Source organism: Lathyrus oleraceus, chromosome 6 (assembly GCF_024323335.1).
Source record: "Lathyrus oleraceus cultivar Zhongwan6 chromosome 6, CAAS_Psat_ZW6_1.0, whole genome shotgun sequence".
In the NCBI taxonomy this organism is placed as follows: Eukaryota; Viridiplantae; Streptophyta; class Magnoliopsida; order Fabales; family Fabaceae; genus Lathyrus; species Lathyrus oleraceus.
In genome coordinates, this window is record NC_066584.1 from 229,350,703 (window position 1) to 229,367,342 (window position 16,640).

Consider the following 16,640-nt stretch of genomic DNA (forward strand, 5'->3'; position numbering starts at 1 on the left):
AAGGATCAAGCAAGTCACACCAAACAAAGGTCATGGGAAAGCTCATTGTATCCCTAATATCAATCATCCATTTTGGTGGATTTAGGTTTTCACCTTATCGACACCCAAGTTCCATTGATATTAACGGTATATGAACCGGCTCGGACATCCTTAATATCAACCATCCGTTTTGGGGAATTTAGGTTTTATGCCTGATCAACGCCCAGGTTCCATTGATATTAAGGTTGTCTGAACGACTCAACCACGAATCACGGGTTTGTTGAGAGTCACGAGCATGGAGTCTCGGTTAAGAACCACCCAAAGGGAGTGTACTAGGGTTTAAACCTGCCAGACATGTTCTACCAGAGGTTCCCATAATCATCGTTCCATCTTTCGAATATTATCGGAGGAACGAATACTCGTATTCCAAAAATATTCTCAAGAGAAACTCTTATGAGTGTAGTATCGCGTAACAATCGCATCAGAACTTACATCTGAACGACCTCCGCACTACGTTCCTAAAAAAAGGCCAAGATGGGCTTGGTAAACTACGGTCCTTGGCTTCTGCGGCACATGATTGAAAGAATAATGCCTAACCACAAATAACTTGTGTGACATTATTAATCCAACATGACCTCCACCAAGTGAATGGACTCGCAAGTCAACTGGCTAAGGAATACTCCACACCAGTCAACAAGACTATGCCATTCTCCTATCCTAGAGTGCACTCGAGTTCGGGTATAGAACTCATCTCACAGATCACCAAAGCAAACAACAAATGTATATCAAGCAATTCAAACATTACAATCAATACAGTTATCCCAAATGGTACAAAAATATGTCATATAACAAATAATAATATATCACACAACAAGGGTGAAAAATAGGCAATGCAACCAGAGATTCTGGGTTCGATCCCCAGCAGAGTCGCCACTTTTCTGTAGCGGTGTATTCGTCGCTATATGATTTATTAATTAAACCATAAGCAAAGCATACAAAGAATTCGAGTCGCCACCGCACTTTTATTTATCCAAAGGACTGGCTAAAAAGCGAACAAAAGCCTAAGAAGTTTTACGCGTAGAAAACTAATAAAAAGATCAGAGAGTCTGGGTAAGGGGTAAATTACGCAATGGGAAGGTGTTAGGCACCCACTACGTCCTAGGTACTCCTAGGGAGCCCTTTTCACACTTGTTGTATAAAATTTTTATTTGTTTTGAAATATTTATTGTGCAAACATGATTGGGATGATGAGAAAAGAATATACAATTTTTTATTGTTTTTGTGTTCGAACGGATGAACCCGTTGCCTACGTACCTTCCATCAAAGGTAAGGATCAAAACGCCGTAGTTCGGCTAAAAGATTTCCAAAAGTTAGTGGATTCAATTTTAGACACAAGCCTTAAGGTCTTACGTTATCCACGGGAGAAAACTCAACCTTATACAAACAACAAAGTCCACCATGTGAGAACAGCTTCAACTTGCTAGTGAGGGGTTAACCCTATAATAAGCAAGGAAGACTTACAATTCAATCAACTAAGGACGAATAGGTGAGATTAACATCAACCAACTAGGATAAATCAAACCTATGGCTAATGTATGAAAACTTAGCAAGAATGGACAAAGCCACAAAACAATTGAATGGGTGAAGTTAATTGATTATGAGTATTCATGAAAGTAGGGTCAAAGTATGATTAAGATTGATTCAAAAGAAGTATTATGAAATGGAGTTTGAAAAAGTCAAGGACTTGGGGTCCAGGTTTTTTAATTTAAAAGCATGAAGATGTTTGCACAATATTTATCTCAAGTTTTGAAAGTAATGTGTGAAAAGGTTTAGGACAAAATGGATGAATGGATGAAGATGGATTGTAAAACTTCCTAGAAGGTTCACCTCTTGAAATCATATAGAAGATGACTCAAGTGCGTCCTTTGGAATAGGCAATGAGCAATAACAAACAAGCAAAGCAAAGGAAGAAAGTCAACAAAATCGGATACCGGATGCCAATCACTGGACTTATACCAATCTCCTAAAACAGAACTGGACATCAGAGGCCACTCTATGGACTTATACCAATCTCCTCAACAAAGAAATAAAAAGTGGATACCGGATGCCAATCTATCTGGACTTATACCAATCTCCAACAAAAACAAAGCAAACACTTGGATGTCAGATGCCAATCTATCTGGGCTTACTCTAACCTCCAACATATGATCATGGGAAAACAAATGCCAAATTACACGGACTTACAATTGCATCCTCACATAAATCAAACAAATGCATCAAGCAAAGAGAAGATGAGTGGCCAATGAAATGGTCTTATACTCACTTCCATATCATAGGAACAATGGCCAATGAATGGTCTTACAATTGTCCTCAATGGGCAAACAACAAGGATATGTCATAAAGACAAATGAAATGATCATGCATTAATGAGCAATTAATGATGATAAATGTATAAATCATACAAGCAAACATGTGCATATGAAATAAACAATCAATCAAATGAAGTCATTCAGCACACACTATAACCAAGCAATAAGGCTCATACAAAGGATGGGCATTGAAGCCAACTGGAATAGGGTTAATGGTGCTCTTAACCTTGACATTGAGAGCCAAGGTGAAGCAGATGAAAGGATATGAGGGGTGTGCCTCATGCTCTTATCCCTGGTCAGGGAGAGCTTCAAATATCAGAAGGTGTGGGAGTTCAGAAAGATGGAACTCTCTCCACAAGTTAGACTCTATAGATCTTGGGTTTTTACTCAACATGCATCAAACACAAGTAGTGTGAGCAATGTGAGTGACTCACAGAATAGTAGGAGATAGGCTACATATCTCTTTTGTCTACCAATTTCCTTATTCAAAGGACTTTTCCTGCTTGGGACAAAAGTAAACAAGCACAGACATTGCCTCTTAAGGAGGACTTCAGACAGTTGCCTGGCTAAGTAACAGGCTAGGTCTTCTTGACTACATGAAGAATAAGAGATTCTACCTCAATGCAAATTTCTTATCAAGCAAAGCAAAGCAAAGTTCACAAGGAACTAATAGCAACTAAAGTACCTGAAATCAGTCAAGCACAATTAGTATACCAGACACAAAGTTAAAACAAAACAGCATAAGCCAACAGACAATACAGTCAAGCATATGTGCAAAGCAACAAGCTCATAACAAGTGAGCTAGGCAACCTACAAAACAGACAAGTTAGTTCATGATAAACAATCAAACTCATTCAACTTGTATTGATCTCTTTGAAGCATTTGTTGCTTAACCTGAAAAACCAAGCTTAAACATGAGTGACAAGACCACTAGGACAAGCCTAGGGTCAAAAGGAGATAAAAAGTTTAAAACAGCAAGGGACAAGTGCCCAAAGTCAAGACAAATCAATCAAGAAGCAAACCTAAGTGGTTTCATGTTCATATCATTCATCATTATCATTTCACAAACAAATTAGGTCAAAACATGTCATATAGAACCTCAAAGAAGTCAACAAAATGATTCAAGTCAAATCCAATCACAAACATTTCAAACAATTCTCAAATAATTCATGATCAAACATCATCCATAACATGTTAAGCATACCAAATTTCATCTCATTTGGGTCAAGGTAAGTAGGTCAATGAAAATCAGAAAGTCAAAGCAAGTTCAAGTAGGCTCAAACAAAGCATCAAAACATGTACCAACTTCAATAAATCATAAAACAGTGGCAACATATGAGAAATGAATGGAATCAAAACCATGACAAACATTAAGATGTCTACGAATCACATGTCAAATTTCAAGTTCATCCAATAATGCATGATAATTTCACAAATTATATGAGAACATGTGTCATAAAAAGTCAACATATGACCAAACAGGGGAGAAAATCCCAAACAAATAGGAAATGCCATCAATAATTCCAGAAAACATCACATGTAAACTAGACATCCATAAGTACATTCATGCAAAAATTCAGACCAATTTGAGTTCAATAAACATGGAAAATAAAATCATGAAGTTGGACATGAATGGTGTGACACAAATTGTCACACCCCTAATCAAAAAATCATATCTAATCAACCAGCAATGATAAATTCACAAACTCTACACCAAAATCACCATGAACATGTCTAGTTTAAGCACAAAAAATTTGGGAAGCATTGGATAATGTATCATCATTTCTCAATCAATTTGGCAAGACATACATAAACTGGACAACATGAACAAACCCTAGCACATTTTAAAATCCACACATGCAAAAAATCTGGAAAAAACATCATAAAAAACTAGAGATCAAGAGGAGCAATCAACAAAAAATCCCATCAAAATTGGATAAAAAATGAAGCACTTATGATTTTTCTAAGTTGGTCATGTAAAATGAAATAAAAATTGCAAAAGAAAATGATTTAATTGAATTTAAAAACGGAAATGGCATTTTGGTAATATCTGGACTCACTAAGTGAAACGCTGCGTTTCACTTAGTGAGGTGGCGTGCAGCTAATGGCTCATGGCAATGCAACAGGGATTTCATGCAAGGCAAAAACATCCAACGACCAAACACATTTTCTGGTTTTAGAAATTAGGGTTTCGTGTACACTGTTCATCATCATCAACAATCGTGATGAATTTTTTTTCCAGAATTTGGCAACAAGCATAACATTCGAACCAGCAAACCATGCACATCACAAATCCAACCATAATTTTCATTATCTCATGCTAACAAGGATGAATCGAGCAAAGTAAAGTTTAAACATCAAATATCATTTCAACACAACTCACTTAATACTCAACCATTTTGCACGATTTAAAGCTCATCATGTTCAGCATGGAAAGACCTTTCTAAAGCATAGCATGAATTTGAAAATGGTGTGATTCGAATTCTTACCAAATTTGAAGAGCAGTGATGATACAGTGATTGTTTGGTTGTGTTGTGTAGAAACAGATGCTTCTTCAAGTTCCAGATGATGAATGAATGAAGGGTTTTAGCTCAGCAACCTTTGAAACAGCTCCAATCAAGATCTGCCATGGATGAAGCTCAATGGAACAATGACCTTCCTTTGCTTACAGTTGGAAAATGATGCTCACAAATGCTCCAAGAATGTTGGTATGTGAAGAAGCAACCAACAGGGCACGAGTTCCCTTGAGAAATTTTCAGAAAAGTTCAAGTGTAGAAAATTGAGTGTTTGAGAGAGAATGAAATTTTTTCTATTTTCTGAAGTGTGGCTAGGGTTTTTTCAACAGAAAATGAAGTATATGTACTCTGCTTTATGTTGCTAAGTTTGGTTAAGGAAGTGTTAATCCAATTTAGCTCAAAATGACATGTTTTTGGCAATTAGTGAAATTAAACCAAAATTGCATGGGCATGGCTACAGTTGCGAAAATGGGCTTTAAGCATATCCAAAATGTCATTTCTGAACATTTTCGATTGGTAGAATGTGTAGCAAATGGCTATTTTGAAAGTCAACTTTTTTACCTTTCCTTTTTAATTCAAGTCAACTAAAAAATGCCGTTTTGATTGGATGATTTTTGGTGAATTGTGATGAAGGATTTAGATAGAGCACATCAAATATGACTTGCAGCAAAAAACCTCACTCAATTTGGCCAAATGGTTTGAAAGTTATCTCACTTTGAAGTTCAAAAATTCTTGAGAATGATTTGATCATAACTTGCCAACCATAAATGAGAAATGAGTGTTCTTGGACTTTTTGGAAATGGGAGAACAAGATCTTCAACTTTCATGTTGGACCAAAATTCATTTGAAGCTTGTATGATGAAGTAAATTTGAGGAGCAAAACTTTCCATTTTTGGCAAATTCCAATTACAGGTCAACTTTCTATTTTTGGAAATTTCTTGTCTGACTTCAAATTCTTCACTGTGGATGTTTGACATGTTATATGAGGCTTATATGGACATGAATGAGACTTCTCAGACCAATTCCCACCATCAAATCACTGATTAAATGCATAGTTGACCACAGTTGACTTCTGTTGACTTTGCTATGGTTTTGGTTGACTGAACCATGTTCTGATGAATTCCAAGCCCCTACCACTTGAGATCTTGATTCAAAATGATGTCACAACTCATATGAACTCTTGATGAATGATCATGGTGCCCAAATTCTTCAAGAATGGCCACCATCTATCTCAATGACTGACTTTGACTGATTTGACCTAATTTGCTTCATCTGCAAGTAACATGGTTAGATGACAATATTTTTGTACTTTTGGTTAATAAACAGATGAAAAGCAATGATACACAAATGCAATACATGCTTGGTGATCAAGAACCACACTCACAAGATAACCCACCCACTAGGAGGGAAGCAAAGGTGCACAAAGATCCTTGAGGCAATGATATGATATGATATGATGCCATGAGGGATCTTAGGGACAAAATTGGGGTCTTACATTAAGGGTCAAACCTTCTAGATTGGTTGCTCCTCAAAGAAGTATCCAATGAAGGTGCATCCGAGCTTGGATGGCGATGATAAAAATAAACAAGCGAATAATGCTAAGGTACATGGTTACCTCCGGTTAGAATTTTAGAATGCATTAAGAACTTTACTCTTTTCGTAATTGAATATTGTTCTTTTTGCAACATAATTGAATGAATGATTCACCTAGGGCATAGAACCACAAATTGTGAGGAAACCTCCATTGTATACTAAAATGCTGGATTCTAATAAACTGTGTTGATTCATTTGATTCATGCTTTGTCTTTTATTATTGTGAATTTGTGGAAGCAATTAGAAATGATCAAGGCGCTTGTTTTCTTTCGAGCACAACCAGTTCCAAATACAACTTACCCGTGAGCAGAGAGTATTCGTGAACCCCTTTGAGCTTAAACAGTTGAATCTCAGCTTGAAATAAGGTGAGACGTCAAAATCTTTTTTCTTGAAACCCTGAAATTTTTGATAATTGTTCTTTTGTCGTAAAAAGTCAAGAGCATTCACTTGGGGTGAGTAAAAGATAAGTTGGGGAGAACGAAAATGAGAATCGGTAGGTGCCACAACTCTTGAATAACCGAGCAAGCATTGAAAAAAATAAGAAAAGAGAAACATCTGTTTTGTGAATACGATGTGGAAAGAAAAAGAAAAAAAAGGGAAAATGAAAATGAATGCTTGCTTGGAAGAAAATTAGTGAAAAACAAAAATTGAGTTGTGAAGGTTTCAAATGAGAAACAAGTGGAACGAAGTTGAGATGTGTGAATAGCTTGTACAGTGAATGTCTCTTTTGCGTCGGCAAGTTCGTTTTCAATGGCCTTAGATATGACCCTTGTTTGTAAACCTAACCAAGCTACAACCGGAAAAGACCTTAGTGATCTTCGTGCTTCCGCATTTTCATTTATAATTGTTAGACATTGTATGAATTGAAATGACTTTTGCATTGTTTATTGGAGAGTGAGATTGTCCCCGTGGTTGCAAACGCGTAATTTCTTCAATCCTTATTCGAAGAGGAGAGATAGGGTGATTCATTCAAGATAACATTGTTGTGGATTGTTACATGTTTCGCATTGCTATAAGGCTTTAGTTCTTGTGTATTGTGTTATTCTAACCATTGGGAACTTGTGTCTGGTTGATTCTCTTGTGTTTGAGCCATTTTATCCGATTTCGGAGAAATCTTTTTCTTTAAGCAAATCCTCTTGTCCTTCAAGAGGCATACTTTGCTTGAGGGAAAGCAAGAATGAAGTTGGGGAGAGTTGTTAGATGCCCAAGTTTGCTTATTTTTGAGCTATCAAATGTGGGCATCTTTCACTCCTTTTTGTCGAAAAAGTGTTTGAAACCGCCCTTGCTTTTGTTGATTTGCAATACTATGTGAAATGATCTTGGTACCTTTAATTTGTGTGTTATTGTGCAGGAATTAGGCATGAAAGAGTAGGAAACTATGGCACATGAAAGATGGCAAAGGAACCAAGAAAGAAAGAAAACATTAGCAAGCTCGCTAGGCGAGTGAGGTAGCGAAGTACTCGTTGGGCGAGCACGCAGCGAGATGCCAGCGAACACTCCCAGACTTGGACAGAATCAAACAAGATCAACACTCGCTAGGAGAGCATGTAGCGAGCAAGCAGCGAGCAATTCCAGTAGCAAAAACATCAAGACTCGCTGGAGCGAATGAGAGAAGCGAAGGCTTCGGCCTAGCGAAGGATTGTTCGCCTAGCGAACAGTGCAAACTTGTCTGGGATGATTCCTCTGGACGCAGGCTATTCTGTTGGCTTATTTTGGGGCTCGTTAGGAGAACCATTATGCTCGCCTAGCGAGCATGACAGATCAGATACCAGTACTATAAGTAGCATGGGCTACTTTTTGGAAAGGACATTTAGATATTTTTCATCATCTTTTTACTTGTTTTCTTGCTAGAGGTGATTTTTGTGCCCTAGAAACCCCATTTTCTCATTCTTCATCTTCTCTTGACAATATTTTGCAAAAAGAAGGTGGATTCCCATCCAATCTCGATTCTTCGACTCGGATGTTGATAAACCTTCTTCCGAAACTTGTTGCTCAAGCTACCATGGAAACTTGTTGCTCAAGCTCCTTGTTCTTTAGCTAGAGATAGTAATGAATGAGTTTGTTCACTAAAAAAGTTAAACCTAAAAGTTGTCATTTTGATAGATTGTATGAGAAATCAACAATGGATCAAAATGGGAAAAACCACAATGTGTGTTAGAAATAAACACATTGGGAGGACTTTGTGGATGTGTTTATCATCTAACGGAGTTTATGAGTTTTGTTTGATCGAACATATGCATGCAAAGTGATCGTCGAACCCTAACTTTGACAATCTTTCTCATATCGTAAAACCAAAACTTTTACCGCAATTTCTTACTTTTTATGCAAGCTACCATAACCAAAAACTAAACCCCCTTGTTACTATAAGTTAAGAACTTAACAACTGTCGAACGGCGACAATATCACATAATCCCTGTGGAGACGATAACAAACCCCGATACTCTATCCTTACACCAACACTGCATTCTAAACATTTCACTTTCTTGGGATAAAGTGTTTAGTTTTGATATTTTCACTTCCATGGTTCCTTCATGAGTGGCTCCGAATGTATCCCATATTTTTTCGTTGTTGTGCATTGAGAAACACGAAATAACTCATCCATTCCAAGTGCCGATTGAAGTATTCCTTTCGCCTTCCTATCATAGATAACTTTTTTTTTCTCATCATCTTTATTCCAAGCACTTTTGATCTTGAATGTATCAACGTCATTAACAACACTTATGGGAACGAACAAACCATTTACTACAACATTTCAAATATCACCTCCTTGTGCCTCAAATATGCTTGCATGCAGATCTTCCATAAATTCTAATATTTACCACAAATGAACGAGGCTTATTGTTATTGCCATCATCTCTAAAAACTGGATTTGCGGAAGTCATCTTCTAGATCTAAGGAGTAAGTTACTTATAACCTGCTCTAATTGCAATGGTAAGAATTGAGTGCACAACCTTCTGGATTTAAGCACTTTACTAGTTTCTTGTAATTTTCTGGAATTATGAACACATGAATTAATAAGAAACAGCAAAGTAAAGTGCAATATAGTAAATGAAGACAAGGAATTATACTAGTTACCCTTATTAATCAATGGTACATCTATTGCCTTCATACCATGAGAGATTTTTACTATTGTTAGATCTTTGTACAAGCCTCACACTAAGACTTCTCCTACAATCTTCTAACAACAACAAAAAAGCACACCACTTTCTTGAATTCCAAAAACACCAATAACAATGGTGGACTTTGAATCTCCCCAAATCAAAGAACCTTTTCTAACACAAATAGAAAATATACCACTTTCTATTTCCAAACACTTGTATAAAGTACACATACTTTTTTTACAATTAAGTCACCACACACTTGGTGATCAATTACAATACTTGAACAAATTTGAATACATGAAGTTTGAATCAATTTCAATAGACAATTGATCTTCTCTTTCAATGTACAATTTAATAATATATGAACCTTAAGTTCTCAAAAAATATTATGAAAATTTTATGAATGATTTTAATATTATGCATAAAGTTTCAAAAATCTTAAAATGAATGAACACTTAGAAAATTAATTTGAATTGTATTATAATTTGTATGAAAGAGGTAATATGAATTTATGATGTATTTTTCCTTAAATACATCCTAAGAAACCTCTATGGATTGATGCAAAATTATGAGACATTTTCACGAAGGTTTGCAATAGTTTAGAATGTCAATGGTTTACGAAAAGACAATTCTGAATTATGTACAAGATTTCTTAAGTCGGTTAAATGGATACCTGACTTAAAAAAGTGCATAATGATTTTTGAATTTCAAACAATTTTTTAAATTTCAAACAGCAACGGGTTTCTTAAATCGGTTAACCATACCTGACCTAAATAGTGCAAATAACCTAACTTGAAAAGTGCAGACAACTTTTTAAAAATTAAGCTTTTCATGGATTTGCTTCAAAGATTTTTATGCATGATAATTTATAACTTTAAAGATGAAATTATTTTTCGAGTATATAAAGTTTATACATAATAAATTGCAATTGAATACCTTAGCATAAAGTCCAATTTCCTTTACTTTCAAAGTATTCATAAGCTTATGCATTTTTTATTCTTGATTCCAAACTTTTTTTTCTTTGATATTTCTTCTTTAATGAGCTTTTGTCTTCATCAAAAGCAAGCTAAGAAGGATGAACACATCTTTTTCACAATATGGACAAATCTTAAGGTTTTAACTTAAACTTAATTGATTCAATAGTATTTTTTATAATTACTGATACATACTTGTTAATGTAACAATAGTCGACTTTTGAGTTTATTGATGATGATAAGCTGAAGAAAGAGTGAATCACTTATGTTTGTGAGTGTTGGAGGGACTTTAATTCACAACTTACGCATGATTACATTACAAAACTTATGCCTCATCTTGAGCATCCATTTGCAAAATATAATTTTATAGACAAGGTTTGGAAAAAGTTTGTCAAGTCTCATTGTTTTGATGATTTCTTGGTTAATAGTGATCTTATTTTATGATAATTTTATGCTTATGCTTTATATATACAACCTCGTATTTTAATATTTTCACTACGTTTATAACATATTAAAAGTGAATCAGGAAAGCTAAACAACGCAAAAAACAAATACCCTCATAGATTTTGTTGTGGGGTTTATAAAAAACTCGAGGAAATAATGATTAATGAAAAAAAGGAGATGAGCACTCCAGGAGTTGTGATCGGATCCCATATCCACTATCATGACATGAGATGTTGAAGAGGGCTCGACAAAAATCAATTAGACAATTCTCTTCAAATGCCTCACCAGCAGTCGCTAAGAAAATTAAACGTATATTTTTTTGTCATAATATTAAATGTAATATTTCTTGTGTGTATGATTTGTTATGCATGATTTAAATTGATTTGTAATGTTGCGTAGGATTTTTTGATTGATATGGCTAGTCAAGGTTCCTTTGTTCGACAACCACAATATGATATATTAGTAGAAGCAATTGAAACAAAAGAGCATGGTTGGCATGTATGTGGTGTTGGAGAAGGCATCGATCTGAGATTATTATATGGTACATCAATAAAGAGAAAATAATTGCAAAAGAATAAGATGGACAAGATTGTTGATAAGAAGTTAGCAAGTGAATGCGAATTGCAAAAGAAAGAGTTGGAATATTTAGAGGAGATGTACAATAAGAAGTTGGAAGATGCATTAGCACAGGAGCGGGAAATTCTCATTAAAGAGATGGATGAGCTCGTTGCGGTATGTAAAAATAGTGTTTTATCTGGATAAATAGGATTTTAGTGTTTTATATGAAATATAGGATATGTAATATATATAGTGTTGAATATGTTTTGTGTTATTGTAGGATATATAGTGTTGAATCTGTTTTGTGTTGCAGTTATTTTTATGATGCAGAAATTGAGTGGTACCGTCCAACCGTGTACAAATGAAGATGATGATTAATTTCCTAAAAGATATGTTTTAGATGGTGCGAGCACAAAATGATGATGTTTAGCCGTCCACACTGATACACATAATGAGATTTTGGTTCATTCTGAAGATTCAAGTAAACAATTGGTATGTCACGTCATGGATGTTAAAGAACTAAGTCCTTTTCAATTAGAACATGATAAAGAACTATAATTTTTATGTCGGTCCTAGAGATATACGAAATTTCATGTTTGGAAATGAGTGGCTGGACATAGGGATACTATAGTTGTGGTTCACGTAAGTACAATTTATATTCTAATAAATATTAATTTTAAATTTGTGCATCATTAGCAATTTATATTCTAATTTTTGTTTAACCATATAGGTACATTCGCTGTGTTTGCATAGAATTAAATAAATTAGATATTTATGGGATCTTGGATCCATTTAGTATTTGATTTAAAGATAATTATCCAAAAGTGATTGAAACATGCATATCATCACGGTTAAAGAAGGGGGATAAAAATTGTTACTTAGCACCATTTAACGATTCGTGAGTAATATTAAAATTTTGTTTTCTCTATTATAGTTAGTTTCCATGTTTTACCAAATAACAATTATGCTTTCATTCAGTGGTCATTGGCAATTGATCATCATCTTAGGAAAACCACTTCAAACAAAGATGAAACATCTTCTTACTACGTATGTTTATATTTAGGACACTTTTAGTAATATTTTCTTTGACTTTGTAATTATATTAGCGTGTAATATGTTTAAATCCTTTTCAATATACAGAGTTGTGGAGCGACACCATATGTTGAACAAAGTAGAAATAAAAATCCCATATTTTGTATATCTTCGGTAAATGGATTACTTGTGACATTCATTTATTTATAGTTACATGTGTGGTTATACATTAATATTATATTTAGATTTATAGACGAGGAAATAGAAATGAGGATACGAGTTTGATTTTATTGTCATGAAACATATGATAAATATTCTCTCTACCAGCATTGTTGATTCTTGGGATCAGGTATATATATTTAAAATAACATACTAATGTTTAAGCTTCATATCACGTTATCTTTAATTTCCTTCAATTTTTTATATACATGTTTAACGATGCTACACCATTCTCATAAGAAGACTTTAATGATGTCCGTACACGTTGGACATCTTGCTTCAATGCGCTTTATAGGCCAAACGGATCACATTGAGTTTGTAATATTTATTTGCAATATTTTTGGGTCTGATGTAAATAATATTTAGGTTTGAATAACATTTCGGTTACAAAAAACTGTGTATTTGTTGGTTCACATTCTATTGTGGTAAAAACATATCGTATAAAATAGAGGTACTGAAAAAATGGGGAATATGCGGAATAATAAAAAAACTTTTTAAAAAAACAAAGTATTTCTCCATGGTTGAAACTGTCAACTGTGGTGAAAAATAGCGCGCCGATTGTTATATGTCATGGTAGGGCTGAGAATCGAACCTATGACCTTTATATATTTCACCACATTTGATTAAGATGATTGTTGCGCTACCTAGTTTATCATTACAATCACATGCTTATGGTGGAAAACAACATACTTACTACTACCCCTACCTTACCACATTGATCAACTGTGATGGTATCCCTTTTCCAACCATGTTGAAAAAGTATTTTTGTAGTAGTGGAAACTTATCTAATAAACACATTAGGGTGGGTTTTTTTCTCAAATTGTCTTGAGATTTGAGGTAGTACCTAAAGATTGAAAAATAAAAAAAAAACTCTTATTAACCTTCTAGAATATGGTTTATTAAATGTCTAGTCTTTTAAATTTATCTTTTCTAACCTTTCAAATGATTTCAAAATATTTTCTAAGTAAAAAGGTTCAATTTGATAAGAAGGAGGTACCAAAAGAAGTTGGCCAAGGCCCAAGATCAATCTAAGGCTTAAAGGAGGCGCAAAAGGGAAAAATCTGTCTGAATGATCGATTAAACCTAAGTCTTAATCAGTTAGGTCCAATTTGAATTTCAAAATTCAAATTTGTGTGCTTCATAATTAGACCTAGAGAATAATCGATTATAGCATTGGTCGGAGCGTGAAGCTTGCAATCATATCATGATGGAATATTTCAATTAGTGTCCTAATTGATTATTAGGGGAAGATAATCGATTAATGCTAGTAAATATAAATAGGCATCGTCTCCTTCTCTCTCTCTCTCTCTCTCTCTCTCTCTCTCTCTCTCTCTCTCTCGCATTTTTCTTCTTCTTTCTTTTTGTGTGTGCTTTTTATCTAGAGAATGCGAACTTCCAGAAGTTCTTCAAATGTCGATAACTCTTAATAATTATTTGGTAAAATTACACAAGGGGTCTTTTAAGTTATTTTATTGTAACATGTTGGTCCTTTAAAAAAAATTTGTAACAACTTTATCCTTTAAGTTAACTAACGTGCGCATCATAACCCTTTTTTACAAATTCCGTTCCAAAAATGATTATGTGACATTAACGTTGATGAGGTGGAACTAACGGTGTTGACATGGAATGAAACAGTCAACTCAAAACTGTGTATCTCCAATGAAACCTTGACATGTAACTTTTGAATAGAGAGAGAAACTTTAGTTCACATGTTTACTTCCTCCATTAAAATTTTGATTAAGGAGGCGCAAAGGGAAAAATTTGTCTGAATAATCGATTACACCTAAGTCTTAATCAGTTAGGTCCAATTTGAATTTCAAAATTCAAATTTGTGTGCTTTATAATTAGACCTAAAGAATAATCGATTATTGCATTGATTAGAGCGTGAAGCTTGCAATCATATCATGAGGGAATCTTTCAATTAGTGCCCTAATTGATTATTAGGGGAAGATAATCGATTAATGCTAGTAAATATAAATAGATATCGTCTCTCTCTCTCTCTCTCTCATTTTTCTTCTTCTTTCTTTTTGTGTGTGCTTTTTATCTAGAGAATGCGAACTTCCAGAAGTTCTTCAAATGTCGATAACTCTTAATAATTATTTGGCAAAATTACACCAGGGGTCTTTTAAGTTATTTTATTATAACATGTTGGTCCTTTAAGTTTTTTTAACAACTTTATCCTTTAAGTTAACTAACGTGTACACCGTAACCCCTTTATACAAATTCCGTTCCAAAAACGATTATGTGACATTAACGTTGGTGAGGTGGAACTAACGGTGTTGACATGGAATGAAACAGTCAACTCAAAACTGTGTCTCTCCAATGAAACCTTGACATGTAACTTTTGAATAGAGAGAGAAACTTTAGTTTACTTGTTTACTTCCTCTATTAAAATTTTGAGTTTTTTCAGAAGAGCTCCTCATCAAAGAAAAACAACATTCATCATTTTATAAGGGAAAACTTTAACGAAACTCTCCAACCCCCAAAACACCAATTGTCTTGCAACAACCAACCTAACACCAACAACAACAATCTCACTAGCCAAAACGCAATACATGAAAAATCAATGTGAGTCATTCCAGCTATCTCTAATCATGGAAAAAATGCCAAAAAAAAATATTCACTGTGAGAATTCATTCAAGATAATCAACCATCAAAACATTTCTCTCGAGAACAAGAACAACCTCAGCAAATACGTTAAAAATGACTGTAGCAAGGGCCGTGAGCACCTTCTCCAAGCACTTGCTGGAACTTCAACGATCCCCACTAATAGAAAGTACATAGGCAAGATTTGCCCAAATATGGGCTGATTCAACATCTATTTTAATTGCAGCTAACAAACATTTCTTAGCGACATTAGCAGCCATGGATTGCTCTTTCGAAGCACCATCAGAAGCATTTGCACAGGCACCTGGAATTGAAAATCCACATGGCTAAAAATGAAAACAATATGAATTTTTTTTGCCAATCACTACATAATCATATGAAAGGACAAATCAAGATAATATAATCATAGTACCTGCTACAACTGAGCGCATAGATCATATAATCATAGTACCTGCTACAACTGAAGCATATTGACACAAAAGAAGGGTAGCATAATTGACTAGAGTTGCAGGGTTGTTTTGATATTTTAGGATCAACTCTTGGAAACACTTAGCATATAATTGCAAAATTCCTCCGAGGCAATTTAGTTATAACAATAACGAGGAAAGACATAAATGGAATAAAAGCTCATATAAACTCTTTCAAATCAAAGCCACAAATAATATTGGTATTTCTCAAATAATTCAATGCAATAGTATTACACGACAAAAGGTTTTTCTCAAATAATCCAATGCCATAGATTGAGAATTGTTATAAAACCAACCACTATTAAATACATGTGGAAGTATTCATTATAAATTTCAAGTAGAGAGCACCAATGGTTTGATCGGTTTGAAAAGAGGGTTTTGGAAAGAAATCTAGCTTGCTACATCGCCAGTAGCTATGCTACTTTGAAGGTGTGGCGGTGGTGGAGACGGAGGAAACTCAAACTTCAATGATGGAAAAACTCAAAATTTTAATGGAGAAGAAAACAATGGAATCAATTTTTTTCTCTCTCTTCAAAAGCTATGTGTCAAAGTTTCATTGGAGAAACACACTTTTGAGTTGACTGTTTCATTCAATGTCAGCATCGTTAGTGCCATCTCACAAACGTTAATGTCACATAATCATTTTTGTAAAGGAATTTGTAAAAAAGGGTAATGATACACACGTTAGTTAACTTAAAGAATCAAGTTGTTACAAAAAAGTTTAAAGGACCAATCTGTTATAATAAAATAATTTAAAGGAGTCTTGGTGTAATTTTTCCTA

General features: G+C 34.4%; 1 long non-coding RNA gene across 1 annotated transcript; it reads right to left on the reverse strand.

Annotated features, from left to right (window-relative positions):
• Nucleotides 1-15,212: 15,212 nt before the first annotated feature.
• On the reverse strand, nt 15,213-16,104 carry LOC127097638 (uncharacterized). The gene is made up of 2 exons (XR_007793124.1): nt 15,805-16,104; nt 15,213-15,696 (listed from the first exon to the last, which is right to left on the reverse strand). It is a non-coding gene; the product is annotated as an uncharacterized LOC127097638 (long non-coding RNA).
• Nucleotides 16,105-16,640: the final 536 nt, after the last annotated feature.